The following is a 13,158-nucleotide window of genomic DNA, read 5'->3' as shown; positions in this document are numbered from 1 at the left end:
TTTCATAGAGAGACTATGAAGGGTTCCTTTGCTGACCATTCACAGCCTTGGCAAAGACAAATAAAAAGCTGTGCGAGAGCCTGGGGAGTCAACAGGTTTCATCTAGTGAGTCAGTGTGGGTGAGTGGGGTGACCACGGGGACCACTGTAAGGAGGGTGCAGGCTTGAGTACCAGTGAGTGACCTCTGCCGTGCACACAGGACACAGGAATAGGACACGAAGGCCACGCATCCACCAGCCTGTCCTTTATGGAATGTGTGTTGAACCATAGCTTATAGGGAAATGGCCTCCTCCCTCTAAAACACTGGGATCTTGAATCCTTTCAATGCAAATTCTAAAATGCCCATAACTCAACGCATAAACCCCATTTAGCCACTAAACCCTACTGAACTTACCACATGAACAATTTTAAATCATCTCTTGGAGTAAAGCCTTCGATCGTAGAGACAGATCTTCCAACAGACTTAATAACAATAAATACATGGAGATTGTTTCCAGAATCTTCATTATGTCCCCAAATTTCTGCCGTTAGTCCCCCTCCATGCATAGCAAAAAGAAAGCATATAAAATGGATTGGAACCCACAAGACTACAGAGAGAATTAAGTTGAAATGTCAGCACAACCATATGCCCCAGTTGTGAATAGATATTTTGATGAACAGCTTACTAAATCTTTAATTGGAGATGGCATGTTTCTACATAATGGCAATGACTGCACACCATTTATCACAGTGCCTAAAGCCACGACTACAGAAATTCTCTCCCAACCTCTGGTATTAGCATCAGTGTGGTGAATCCAATATTAATATTAAAACATGGCACTGGAGATATAATCGTGGGAAGAAAAATGAAGTTAAATGTTTTCTCCCAATGAATTTTTCTTTAAGATCATCTTAATGTACTTGAGAAATAACAGAAAAATGTACAAGCTACAACAGAAGAGGGAAACACTGCTGTGATAAAAATAAATCTATTACACACTCAGGCCCTTTTTAAAAGTGCTGGGTCTCAAATTGCATAACTGCAGAACACTAGCATTCTGCCACTTAAATCAAATATCAGTAGTCTATCCCAAGTCAGAGGGAAAAAACAGAGCATTGTTTTTCTTAGTTTTCTTCCCATTTTTCATAAACTTCTGGGGTTAGTCACTACTTAATGCAGTCTCCAACTTGGTATAAATGGGTCTCTGACTCAGCACAGAATTAGGGATTTGGTTATCTCAGTTTAGCACACTGATGAGGTCCTTGTGTTTAGGGACGAATGTCACCACAGACACTGTCAGTGCTGTGCCCTGAGCGCTCAGGCCTCACCACTTTAGAGCAATCAGCTTGACTCCACACCCCAGCTTCTGCATCCCTTTGTCTTGGTGCTTCACTGGTGACTGGGAGCTGCCAGAAGTCCCAGAGAATTCACTTTCCCTAAGGAGCAATGCTTGACCAATGATGGATAGCAATGGTGTGTATATGCCCAGCCCCCAAACCCCAGGAGAGGCCAGTTCTGGGGTGGGTTGCTCTACACTGGCTGCCAGAGACTCCCAGCAGTTTTACACTCCAGTGGGCCACGCTGGGGAACTGCTTGGTGGTGCTGGCTCATTTTCCTACTTCTTGCTAGTACTTCCTGGGACCTCCTCACAAAGAAACCAATGCAGTCTCAAATCCTTGTCTCGAATAAAGACACATGTCATGATTTCCCAACATACAGCCAATTGAATGAATTTGAGAACTGCTGCTTTAGGACATACCACTGGGCACACACTAGGTCCCTGCCACCCCTCGGCAGCAGAGGACACATGGGCATAGGGCCAACACAGGGAGAGTTGGCATTAAGGATACAAAATCCAGTCCCTGAGGTACTGGAGGGCTAAGGCCTAGACAGGACAAGAAGCCAGAGTGATATGGGACTGCCCCAGCAATTGCTGACACAGGGGAGAAGAGAGGGATGGAGGGAGAGGGGGAGAGAGAGAGAGAGAGACAGACAGACAGACAGACACACAGTGAGTGAGTGAGTGAGTGAGCGTGTGTGTGTGTGTGTGTGTGTGTGTGTGTGTGTTGGGGACAGAGGATGCTAAAACTTTACCAATGAGCCTTCCAAAGGTTGTAAACCCAAATCCTTCACCTCCACCCCACCAGCGGAGACCAGGTTGGGAACAAGGCTGAGGGAGACTGGTAGAGAGGCACGAGGCTGCAGGGCAGGGGGAGGCAGTAGCCTTTTTCACACTAGAAACCCTGAAATCTGTGTCTGCAGGGCCAGAGTGAGCATGTGCGCAGGCCATTCAGCCTCGCCCAGACACATGGAAGCAGGAAGTCAGGACTGGCTTTAGAAATTGTTGATTTAAAGATTTATTTAGGATAAGACCACAAATGTAGTACCTTTAAAAGTGTTGACAGTAAAAAGCACATTGTTTAACATGGCTTGTTTTAGGATTTTAAAACAAAAGGAGAGTAAGGAAACAATACCAAAAGTTTGAAATATGAAAAAAAACATATCCATAGTTCCACTGCTCAAATGCAACTCTTATATGGCCTTTGAGGCACCCCTCGCAGACTGTGTTCCTGAAAGTGCCTTTAATGTAATGGCGTTCTGTTCACTGGGCACGTAAGAGCTTCCCGATTTACTAATCTTAACATTTTTAAGTACTGCATAATATTCCATCAACCCAATCTCCTGTAATTTGATTACTCTCCTGTACTGTATATTCAGGTCACTCCCAAGTTTTCACCATTACAAGTAAAGACATATCTTTATACAGTGGTTCTTGTCACTTTTCAAATCACCATCTTAAGATAAAATCCCAGGATAAGGCAAGGGTAGTGGCACTTCAGTGACACCCAGACAGGCAGCCCTTCTACTTTCATCATCTGCACCTTTGATTTCTTTACACGGAATGTAAAGTGGGTAACATGCCGGCAACCTTCTTCTCAAAAAAAAAAACACCACAACTCCATTAAGACAAGATTGACCAACAGCATCATAAAAGTTACATAGAAGGTCAGAAGGGAGAATTAAAATTCAAAGCAGTCTTGATACTAAGTATAGGGTTCATGCAATAAAACACCAATTTCTGATCTTTCAAATGAACATTTCAAAGACCACAATAATTTCAAGTCAAGCTCCTACACACTGACTCATGTAACAGGCATTCTGTCCTAATGACCACCTGCTTACAGAGGAACTTCTAGCCTTTTACCTGGTCTGGTGTGATTCCCTTACTGACAGCGACAGTCATTCTCCCCCATGTGCAACTCACTTGGCCCAAATTCAAGTTCGTTTGCATCACTTATTTTCATCATTCATTCTGCCCTGTACCCCCAGATTGCAAAATATTTCCAGCAAGCAGACCAGCTGACAGCAGGGCTGCTGAAAGCTGTGGCTGGGATGTAATGAGGCTGAGGCACATCGGTCAGCCTTGCCCTACATGTTCCTCTCTTCTGAACACGGTGACTGGATGGGAAGGACTAGAATCAAGGCACTAAAGCCTGGCATGTCTGCCTTTCATATGCTAACTCTGCTTCTGCGAGTTGTTCCAACACTCCCACCTGGGCTATGCTTGGCCTTGACAGTTCATTTTATACGAGGAAGCAAGGGAGGGGGAGGCTGATGGAAGCGAAGGCAGGAAGATTGGCTGTAATTTAAAACCATCTTAGGAGCTCTAAAAAGTTCCAGGTTGACTGATGGACACATTACCCCACAGAACTCTTTTCATAAATACCCACCACTTAACATGCACTTCCAAGAGGCATAAATACCATCACTGTATGTCAACTTTATCGAAGAGAGATTCCCACAGCCATTTCTTTTCTGCGTGGCTCTTCCGCATGGTTACAATCCGACAGAGCTGTACCCTGACACACAGCACAGCAGCCAAACCCACCCTACCAAGAGTGGCACGGAGGCCTTCTCAACTTCTGCACAAGGATGCTAGTTTCTTTGCTTTGCTTTGGGGAACACGCTCCTCTTTTGTACTAAAGTCTATGTCTGAGACTGGTGGGGAAGGAAGATGTATTTTGTCGTCAGCTCTGGTCAAACAAATAAAGTAACTCTCTCATAATGGTCAGTTAAGGACAGAATGTTTCCTGAGGCTGTTTGGTTCTTGTCTTATTTAAAACTGGCCCTTTAGTGTTATTTTTCTCCCTGTTCTCAGTGGAACTGAACAGGCATGAAGGCGGGTGTGGTGACCCCCGGGGGGACTAGTGGTTCCTTAATAGGGACCATGCTGCGGCCGCACAGCTCTGCAGGCACAGCCCGCTGCCAGTTACCCCTGCCGCAGCCGCAGGCAGACAGGTGTCCCGCCCTCTGGACAAGAGTGGCCAGACCTGCTGTTCTTTCCTCTCGTGCGGCAGGCACCCCAACATGACGGAGTCCATGCTGGAGCCTCAGCCTGGCACGCCCAGGGCTCTCAGAGGACAGGAATACAAAGCGGCTCTCAGGCGGGCTCTTGTTCAGCAGTGACAGGGCTGCAGTGCCCACCGCGTGGTCAGCTCCATGCCTATTTGGTGCTGTCCCCCAGCACGAGCTGTGTGATGCCGCGAGAACTGGAGACCCCAATGCGACAACAGCCAAGGAGGGGCTCTGTGAACTTTAAAGGTCAAGTAGATCGGAGCATTAGCATTATTCTATTTAGAAGCCAAAGCACAATTACTTTTTAAAGTACACATTCTAATAGGTTACCTTGGCAGGACAAAACCCTGTCTACAAGAATTTATAGAAAAATGCCATCCAAAGGTCTTCAAAGGTATGTAAATAAATGAGTATAAGTCTCCGACCAACATTTATGGATGCACTATATTGATACTGACTATGTTTCTCTGTCTGTCCCACCTTCACATACTCATGGCACACCAGGCTTCTCCTTCCTGGCACTTAGTCCAGTTTATAGTACGACATTGTGTGTGGGTGTTTATATGCTTAATTTTGCCTTTAGCAATAATCTGTCTTGTGATGGCTGTGGGCCCCATGAGGGTTGAGACCACATCATTTTGCTTCAGCACTCTAATCCTTAGGACGCTCCTGAAGAATTTATGGAAGGAAGAAGGAGAGGGAAGGGAGGGAGGACAATGAGCCAGGCATGCTGCTGGGTACCAGGAACACTTGTTCCCACAGCTGGAGCAGAGGAGGGAATTCCAGGGAAGCTGGAGAAGGGCATGCCTTGCAGGTGTCCACTGGACTACGGGAAGGCAGGGTCTCTCGGCAAGCTTCCCTGCCATTGGCTATGTCTCTGCCACTATTCTAGGGATTCTGGCTTTAGGGGCAGTTCTGGCAGGGACAGCAGGGAGGCACAGAGATACAAATCTGGCCATCACTGGGCAGGGGGCCAGGCCCAGAGATGACACTCCTGGGTGGAAAGGGCAGACAGCTCTCACTTCTAGAAGAAGAAACTGCCACCCTCATCCAAGGCACTTTCACTCAAACACCCATCACTGGGACCTGAGATTTCCCTGGAGCTGATTTCCCCAGAGTCATACTAGTGACAGAATGCCTTTCTATTCCTAGTTCCTAGATGGGCGCTTGAGTCTGTGTGTGTGTGAGAGAGAGATGATGATGAGGGAGCCACGAGCTCACTGTGACTTTTAAACCACCACGAGGAGGAACTGCACAGCTAACAGTGGGGCAGGAGCTGCTGTCCTGAGGCCAGCCCTGCAAAATGGGATCTGTCTGTCTTCACCAGAGAACTATGATAAATGAGCAAAGACAGACATTGGTCAGGACAAACCACTTCATTTAAGAGTTTGACAGCCCAAAGTGGTTTAACATAGATGCACAGAAGATTTATCCAGATGATAAAATACCTGAACTTGAAAGGCACATAGATTATAATTTTGCAGGTTTTTTCCTTTTAAGAGTTCACACAGTCCTGTAAGTAATGAATAAAATGCACATAAACTTACTTCATTTCACACAAGCTATCTGGTTAGTGTCTGCAGAGTCTTTGCTTCCAGACAGGACTGAGTTCAGAATCAATGCCACCCATCTGTGCCTGTGGCCTTCGATTTGCACATCACAGTGGAGATCACTGGGAGGATTAATAAATATAATAATGATAACAGCAGCTATTATTGACTGAGTATGTACCAGACCATGTGCTATGCATTGAGGATGGCACTTTACGTACTTATATATGAGCATTACTCAGTACTCATCACAGCCCTATGAGTTAGGTACAATGATTCCCATTTTACAGATGCAAAAACTGAGCTTTACAGAATTTCTGTGATGCACGTGAGGTCACACAGGCAATTTTATCTGACTCCAAAGCTGCAGTGTTCACCAGTAAACTGCAACATGCATGAAAATGCTTGGCCTTTAGCAAGTGCTTAAAAACAGCAGTTTTCTTTCCCTATCTTCATACTTCTTTCCTTTAACAGCCCACTTAAATACAGGAAGGTTTGCCTTGTGGGTTGCTGTGCATTTATTCGTTCCTTCCTTAGGGGCCCAGTACTCTGCTGTATGCAGGACTTAAAATGTTAAGATCCCACAGCTCCTAGACCAGCCCCAGGCCCTACCAAACCTACAGGAGGGCCCCTCAGCACAGGGCAGGGGCAGTCCCTCACAGGGAACCACACCCAGCTGGGAGTTAAAGATACAGCCTGCACAGGACAATTTTAGATCTTTCTCAACCCTCATTTTCCCCATTAACTTTTGCTGTTTTTCTCTGGCCTGACTGTTCAAAGACCTCAAACTCCCCAGGCCTTTTAACAGTGTGTGGCCATCCAGGAGGTCCTTTTATCACACACAACACCCCTTTCTCCTGGCAGAACCGAAGCTTTCCAGTACAACCATGGCAGCAGATAACCCAACCCCCCCACTAATCACCCTGCACAGTCCTCAAAGCCACCCCCTCACCCCACCTTCCACCCTCTGCCTGCCTTCTTTCACCAATTTTTGCCCAGCAACAGTAGTAGTAACTTTCTCCATGTCACGCTGTGGAATCCAAGTTTTGTAAGTCCTCCTGCATCCAGCAGAGTACTGGGCCCCTAAGGTAGGAACGAATGAATGAACAGAAACCCACAAGGCAAACCTCCCTGTGTTTCAGTGGGCTGTTAAAGGAAAGGTGTACGAAGTTAGGGAAAGAAAGTGACATGTTTTAGGTACATTAACTCATTAAACCCCCATAGCTCTCTGAGGTAGACACTATTATTACTCTAACTTCAGGAAGAGGGAGGGAGTTCATATTCCTTCAGGACCAACATGCTAAGCATGTTAAGCTTGCAGTGTTAGACAGTAAGTGACCTGCCTGGAGTCAGTCACAGAGCCAGAAGTATCTGGACCTAGGTCTGTGACTGCCCAGCCTAGCCTTTCTTCTCTCTGAGGCTGGCACAGCCGTGGTGTGTGAGGGGAAACAGGTTGCAAAAGACTGCCCTCTCTCCCACTTCCTCCAGCACCCTTCTCTTAACATTTGTCATCTATTTTTTTTTTTTACCTTTACACACAAATAGTGCCAACCTCTTGTCTCAACTGTGTTCCCCCACTCTCTGGGCCTCCCAGCCAGTTTTTATGGAGCAAATTCTGAGTCTACCTCAACAGTGTAACAGAGCCAGAGAAGGAACTGGGATCATTCAAGTTAATAAAATACACCAAGAGGTCAACAGGTGTTTCTTGAAGTCCCCTCTCCAAAATCCCTGGAATTTCAAGACCTGAGGGGTCCTTAGCTAGAGACCAGCAGGGCTGCTGCCTTTGGGGAGTTTTCTGGCCAGTTTTAGGGGTGATGCTACCAAGGAGAGAGAGGAATTGAAGCTCAGAGTGTGAGCCTTATGTTCTGGGGTCTCATGGAGCTGGCAGTAGAAGGTGAGGCTTTCTGGGAAATGGGCACCTGACCGGAAGCAGCAGGGTTTTCCCCCAGCAATGCCAGAGGGTCAGAACCCCTCCTCTGGGCTACCAGAGCACCAAGCCCTATAGTCTGGAACTCAGTTTACTTCATGGCCACACGAGCACCAGGAGGTCAGGGCCAGTGTCTAATTTCTCTCTGTATCCTCAGAGCCAGTGTAAAGTGGGTGCCAGTTAAAAGTTTCCAGAATGAAAGACCGAACCAGTCATCATTTTAGAGGACGGGTTGTTTGAGAGATTCTGCTTAGATAAGGAAAGGGACACAAGGAGAGGGGAAGTGAGTTTGCACGGAGGCAGGCACACTGTAGTCCAGATCCACATCCTGCTCCGCCCAGAAACGTCTTCACCTTTCCTTTGCTCACTGCACACCTGGGCACTGGCTCAGTCATTTCCATTCGTCTCAATGGTCAGTGGGCAGCAACAGTCCCATTTTACAGAGGAGGAAGTTAAGCCAAGTTAACTTGCTTTCTCCCCAGCTCTCCGCATGCCGGTCCCACTGACCCTCCCTTTCCTCAAACAAGCCACATTCTCTCCAACAAAATGTGTTTGTTCTGTCGTTCACCCTGTAATTCTTTGATTTATACTGAAGTGTGAGCTCCAGCGCCCTTTAGAGATGCGGACCACCGGTTAAGCGCTCTCCCAGCACTCTGCACTTCCATCTTCACGGCTTCTAAGGCAGTTTTAACTTTTACACTTAGGTGTGTGGATTATCCCCTGGCTGTGGGTCTTTCCCACTAGACTGTGGGCCCCCTGGGCTCACACCACATTCGTTTGCCCACCACTGCGTCCCCAGCACTTAGCCCGGGGTGGGCACTCGGTGGCACACTATTAGTATGTTTCATACTTATTTCCACCTGTTGAGTGCAAGGGTGCTGACGGTTGGAACTGAACTCTTGCGTGACTGCCGGGCTCGGGTCAGAGCCACAGGGGTACTGGGGTCAGACCGATAACCCTGGCGCGCGAGGTAGAGGGGTGGCGTTTTGGGGTTCACCGTCCCCAACGGGCTGCTGCTCTCCGTTCCCGGCTGACACCTGTGGCCGCGGCGCCCAGGCGGAGGGCTGGGGGGCCCGCGAGGGCAAAGGCGGGCTGACGCGGGCCGACCTTGGCTGCGCTTACCTGCGCGTCGCGGGGCTCCGCAGAGGCTCTCGGTGAGCCTCGGGGACTGCCGGTCACTGGGTACCGGCCGCGCGGAACCAGGGCTCCCGGCCTGCGCGCGGCCCTGTCTGATCTCGCGACGCACGACTTCCTGTTGTGGGGCGGCCCGGAGACTAGCACGCCCCGCAGCGCTGGGGGGCGGGTCTAAGGCGAATTTGACCCCGCGTTCCCGGGGCCTCCCGCGGGGGCGGAGTCAGAGGCGGGCCCCGGGGGCGGGCTCTAGGGAGACCGGCTCCTGCGCCCCGCCCCTTCGCTCCGTGCCCCGCCCACTAGCCCCACCTCACTCCCGCCCCCTTCACTGGTTCTTTTGCGTTGTGTGCGTTTGCTATTTATTGTCCTATGTTTTGTGTTCTGTCTTATTTCTTATTTTCCTTTACTTTTTAAAGGTCGAATTAAAATATATCTCTAAGTAATGCATGAGCACTTTTTACAAAATAGAATTATCTAAATGTTCTTACAGTGAAAAAAACAAGCCTGTCTCCCTTGCTTCGCCACACAACTCCATATCAGCTCTTCCGTTTAGTTCTGCTGCTGGTCACTCCCTTGTTGCTGAAAAAATCAGCTTGCATAGCGATTTCTTGATTTATTTATTGACTTTCTGCCATGTTAGATGAGGATTTACTCTCTTTCTGAGCCTCTACGTTGCTTCTCTTGACAAATTTATACCTTTTTTCTCAAGTCCTGCCCTGGTTAGCTCTGAGACCTCAATCCAGGAGTGGAGTAAGGTTTTTTGGGCCCTGCAGCATCTACTGTTTTATGGCGGGGCAAAGGGAGGGCTGTTTAAGAAAGTCTTATAGAATTAAGACTTGGAAGTGAACATTTATTTCATATAGTTATATATTTTCTCAATTATATGTAACTGAGAACAAAATCCACAGAAAAATCCCAGGGCCTTGGAAGTTCAGGTCTCAGCCCTCCCAGGGGCCAGGGGTGAAGCTTAAGAGTCATCAGTTTCTGCCAATAGGATTTCCTAGTTGAGTGAATTGTAGTGTGCAAAACAAAGATGTCAAGGATCATGTCAAGGTTTTGTGATTGCTGCATACTTAATTCCTAGCATTGGTGACAAGTTCTCACCTTAGTGTGAAGAGTGTTTTGTAATGCTGGCTCTGGGTGCTTCCCTAGGGTTGGCTGGACAGGCCTACTGTTCCCACTTACAGGAGGGCCTGCACTTGTCCCTCTTGTATCGTCACAGGGAGCACACAGCTAGCACCCAGTAAGTGCTCAGGTGAAGGGGCCCGTCCATCCTTCTCCTCCACACCCTCCTTGACACCTCAGCTCTCCTCAGAGAGTTCAACCCTTTCTCTCTACTGCTCTGCCTTTTTTCTCTTCTGCTCACTCTCCTTCTCCTTCCGTTGTCCAGCTCCTGAGGATCAGGGACTTGGTAGGAACTCTGACTTAGGGTGTGAAATGTGGCTCTGCTAGGTGACCTTGGGCAAAGCCACTTTCCCAATTTAAGCCTTGCTTTCCTTCTCTGAAATTGGAGGTAATAACCTCTACCATATTGAGTTTGCAGAAGATTAAGTGGTTTAATACACATGTATACAATGACTATCTTTTTGTTTTTCATTTTTAAGAACTCAGGCATTTTTTTTTATTGGTTATATTTATGGCTCCTTCCTTTTTAGTGCTTCTGGATTTTGTGTCACACTTAGGCCATTAAAAAATATTTTTAAGGATAGTTATCTTTGGATATTCTGTTATTGACAACTCAGCTTGTCTCCCAGCAGAGTGAGAGGCTCATAAGAGAATGTAGGGACTTCTAAGAATCTGTGTGTACCATGTTGGTACCACAGGTTGGGTTAAATTCAAGGGCTAAGTCATACTGAATAAGGGCCCTGACCTTAGACATAGAGAGCAAGAGGGGGCAGTGACTTCCCCATGCAGGGGTTGCTTCTTTCTCAGAGGCAGTGAGACTAAGGGGCTTGGGCTAGGAGGAAGCCTGGCTTCCTACACAATTAATTCTGTCTCCTAGTGGTGGGAGGTAAGAACATCTTATAATAGCCATGCTTTACCCAACCTAAGTGGGGAACAAGCAGTGGTTGAGAAATCCATTTTGGAAAGATGATTAGTTCCTAATATTTTAAAAGAGGAAATATCTAGATGAGACTCATGTCCTTTGCTTGAGGGCACAAAGGGCCATTGGATCCTGGGTGTAATGGGGGGCAATATCTTTGGATCTCTCCCTTATTAGTAAGATTCATTTCTCCTGATTCCTATCTGCCATCATGGCCCAAGGAAGGTAATGCCACCTCAGCAAGGAGAAGGATTGTACACAGTTCAGGTCCCTCAGAAGCAGATAGGGGTTCAAGAGAAAGTAGTTTATTTGAGAGATAAAGGGAACACCAGCAGAAGAATGGAGAAGTAATATAGGGAAGGGAAGGTGATCCAATAAAGGATGCATTGTTAAGCCAGCCACTATAACAGTGATTGGAAATTAATCCTGTGGGAAAACTCTAGAAAGCAGCATAAAGCACATACCTCAGAATTATTCCACCTAAGAAAAGGCTGCAGGAGGGAGGTGTCTAAAGGGCAAAAACTGGAATTGATAGATTAGCTCATTTTCGAACATTTCACAAATTATTTCTATGCATAAAAATGTGGTTACCAAATCTCAAGCTTTAACATTACTCTGCAATTTCTTTCTATTGCCTGATGGTGTTCTGATGAGGTTTTCGTAGTAGTACTTTGGGCGGCAATCAATGTGCAGATGGCTGAGAGTCAGTATCTGAGAACCAGAGGTGTGTCCTGAGGACATTTTGGAAAACTCACTGTTGGACTCGTTGTGATGGGACTTTGGACTGGGTCAGCCTCTGCCTTTGATGAGCCGGGAGCCTAGACTGCTGAGCTTTCACTGAGAAAAGGCAAGCTTTGACTGAGTAAAATGTAAAAAATGGAGACTAGTGGACCTTTTTTTTTTTAAGGTACCCTTGATATACAATCTTATGAAAGTTTCACATGAGCAATATTGTGGTTACAACATTCACCCATATTATCAAGTCCCCCCAACACACCCCATTGCAGTCACTGGCCATCAGCATACCAAGATGCTATAGAGTCACTATTTGTCTTCTCTGTGCTATACTGCCTTCCCTGTGCCCCCCACTACATTATGTGTGCTAATCATAATACCCCTTAATCCCTTTCTCCCTCCCTCCCCACCCGCCATTTGCAATCCCTTCCCTTTGGTAACTGTTAGTCCATTCTTGGGTTCTGTGAGTCTGCTGGTTTTGTTCCTTCAGTTTTGCCTTGTTGTTATACTCCACAAACGAGGGAAATCATTTGGAACTTGTCTTTCTCCTCCTGGCTTATTTTACTGAACATAATACCATGTAGCTCCAGCCATTTTATTGCAAATGGTAGGATTTCTTTTCCTCTTATGGCTGAATAATATTCCATTGTGTATATGTACCACCTCTTCTTTATCCATTCATCTACTGATGGACACTTAGGTTGCTTCCACTTCTTGGTTATTGTAAATAGTGCTGCAATAAACATAGGGGTGCATATGTCTTTTTGAATCTGGGATCTAGTTTTCTTCAGGTAAATTCCTCGGAGTGGAATAACTGGATCAAATGCTATTTCTATTTTTAGGATTTTGAGGAACCTCCATATTGCTTTCCACAGTGGCTGAACTAATTTACATTCCCACCAACAGCGCAGGAGTCTTCCCCTTTCTCTGTATCCTCACCAGCATTTGTTGTTTCTTATCTTTTAGATGTTGGCCATCCTAACTAGTGATAGCTCACTGAGGCTAGTGGACTTTTAAAATGACCAAAGAGGCCAAACTTTTCAATCAGTCCAAGTACTTTAGAAGCTGGTTGTCTTCAGCAATGAACAGCTAATGCCAGTGCCAAGTCTTTCTTCAATGGCCTTTGAAGCAGGCCTCCACCAGGAACCCACGGTTTTGTCAGTCTGGCTCCATCAGCCATATTTACTATTGTGTTAAAGTGATCGTTTTAAAACATGAAACGGTTCCCAACAGTCCCTTGCTTAAAAGCCCTCTGTGGCTTCCCCTACAATTAGGGTAAAATCCCCAGTCCTTCCCAATGGCCTCCAAGGCCCTCTCAAGCTCTCCCAGACAGCATCTGCTGACAGTGACCACTGGGCATTCCTTGCCTCCAGGCTCCTTGGCTTTGCTACAGTCTCCTGACCTGGTCTGGTTTACACAAGAGAGCTGTCGCATT

The 13,158-nt window shown here is 46.8% G+C and overlaps 1 protein-coding gene across 10 annotated transcripts in view; it reads right to left on the bottom strand.

The window, feature by feature from the left end:
- The window catches only part of NMNAT3 (nicotinamide nucleotide adenylyltransferase 3), a 113,290-nt gene extending 104,163 nt beyond the window's left edge, over positions 1-9,127 (bottom strand). For 6 of the 10 annotated variants that reach the window (XM_036877292.2, XM_057498604.1, XM_036877293.2 and 3 more), the window contains exon 1: positions 8,936-9,123. The gene's annotated coding sequence lies outside the window, so the exon portion shown is untranslated. The other 4 variants (XR_008996516.1, XM_036877297.2, XM_036877296.2 and 1 more) reach the window with 4 other exon arrangements.
- Between the last annotated feature and the right edge of the window lie 4,031 nt (positions 9,128-13,158).

This window comes from Manis pentadactyla, chromosome 1, assembly GCF_030020395.1.
Source record: "Manis pentadactyla isolate mManPen7 chromosome 1, mManPen7.hap1, whole genome shotgun sequence".
NCBI lineage: Eukaryota > Metazoa > Chordata > Mammalia > Pholidota > Manidae > Manis > Manis pentadactyla.
The sequence above is the reverse complement of the archived record's forward strand: the minus strand, read 5'-3'. Positions and strand labels throughout refer to the sequence as shown.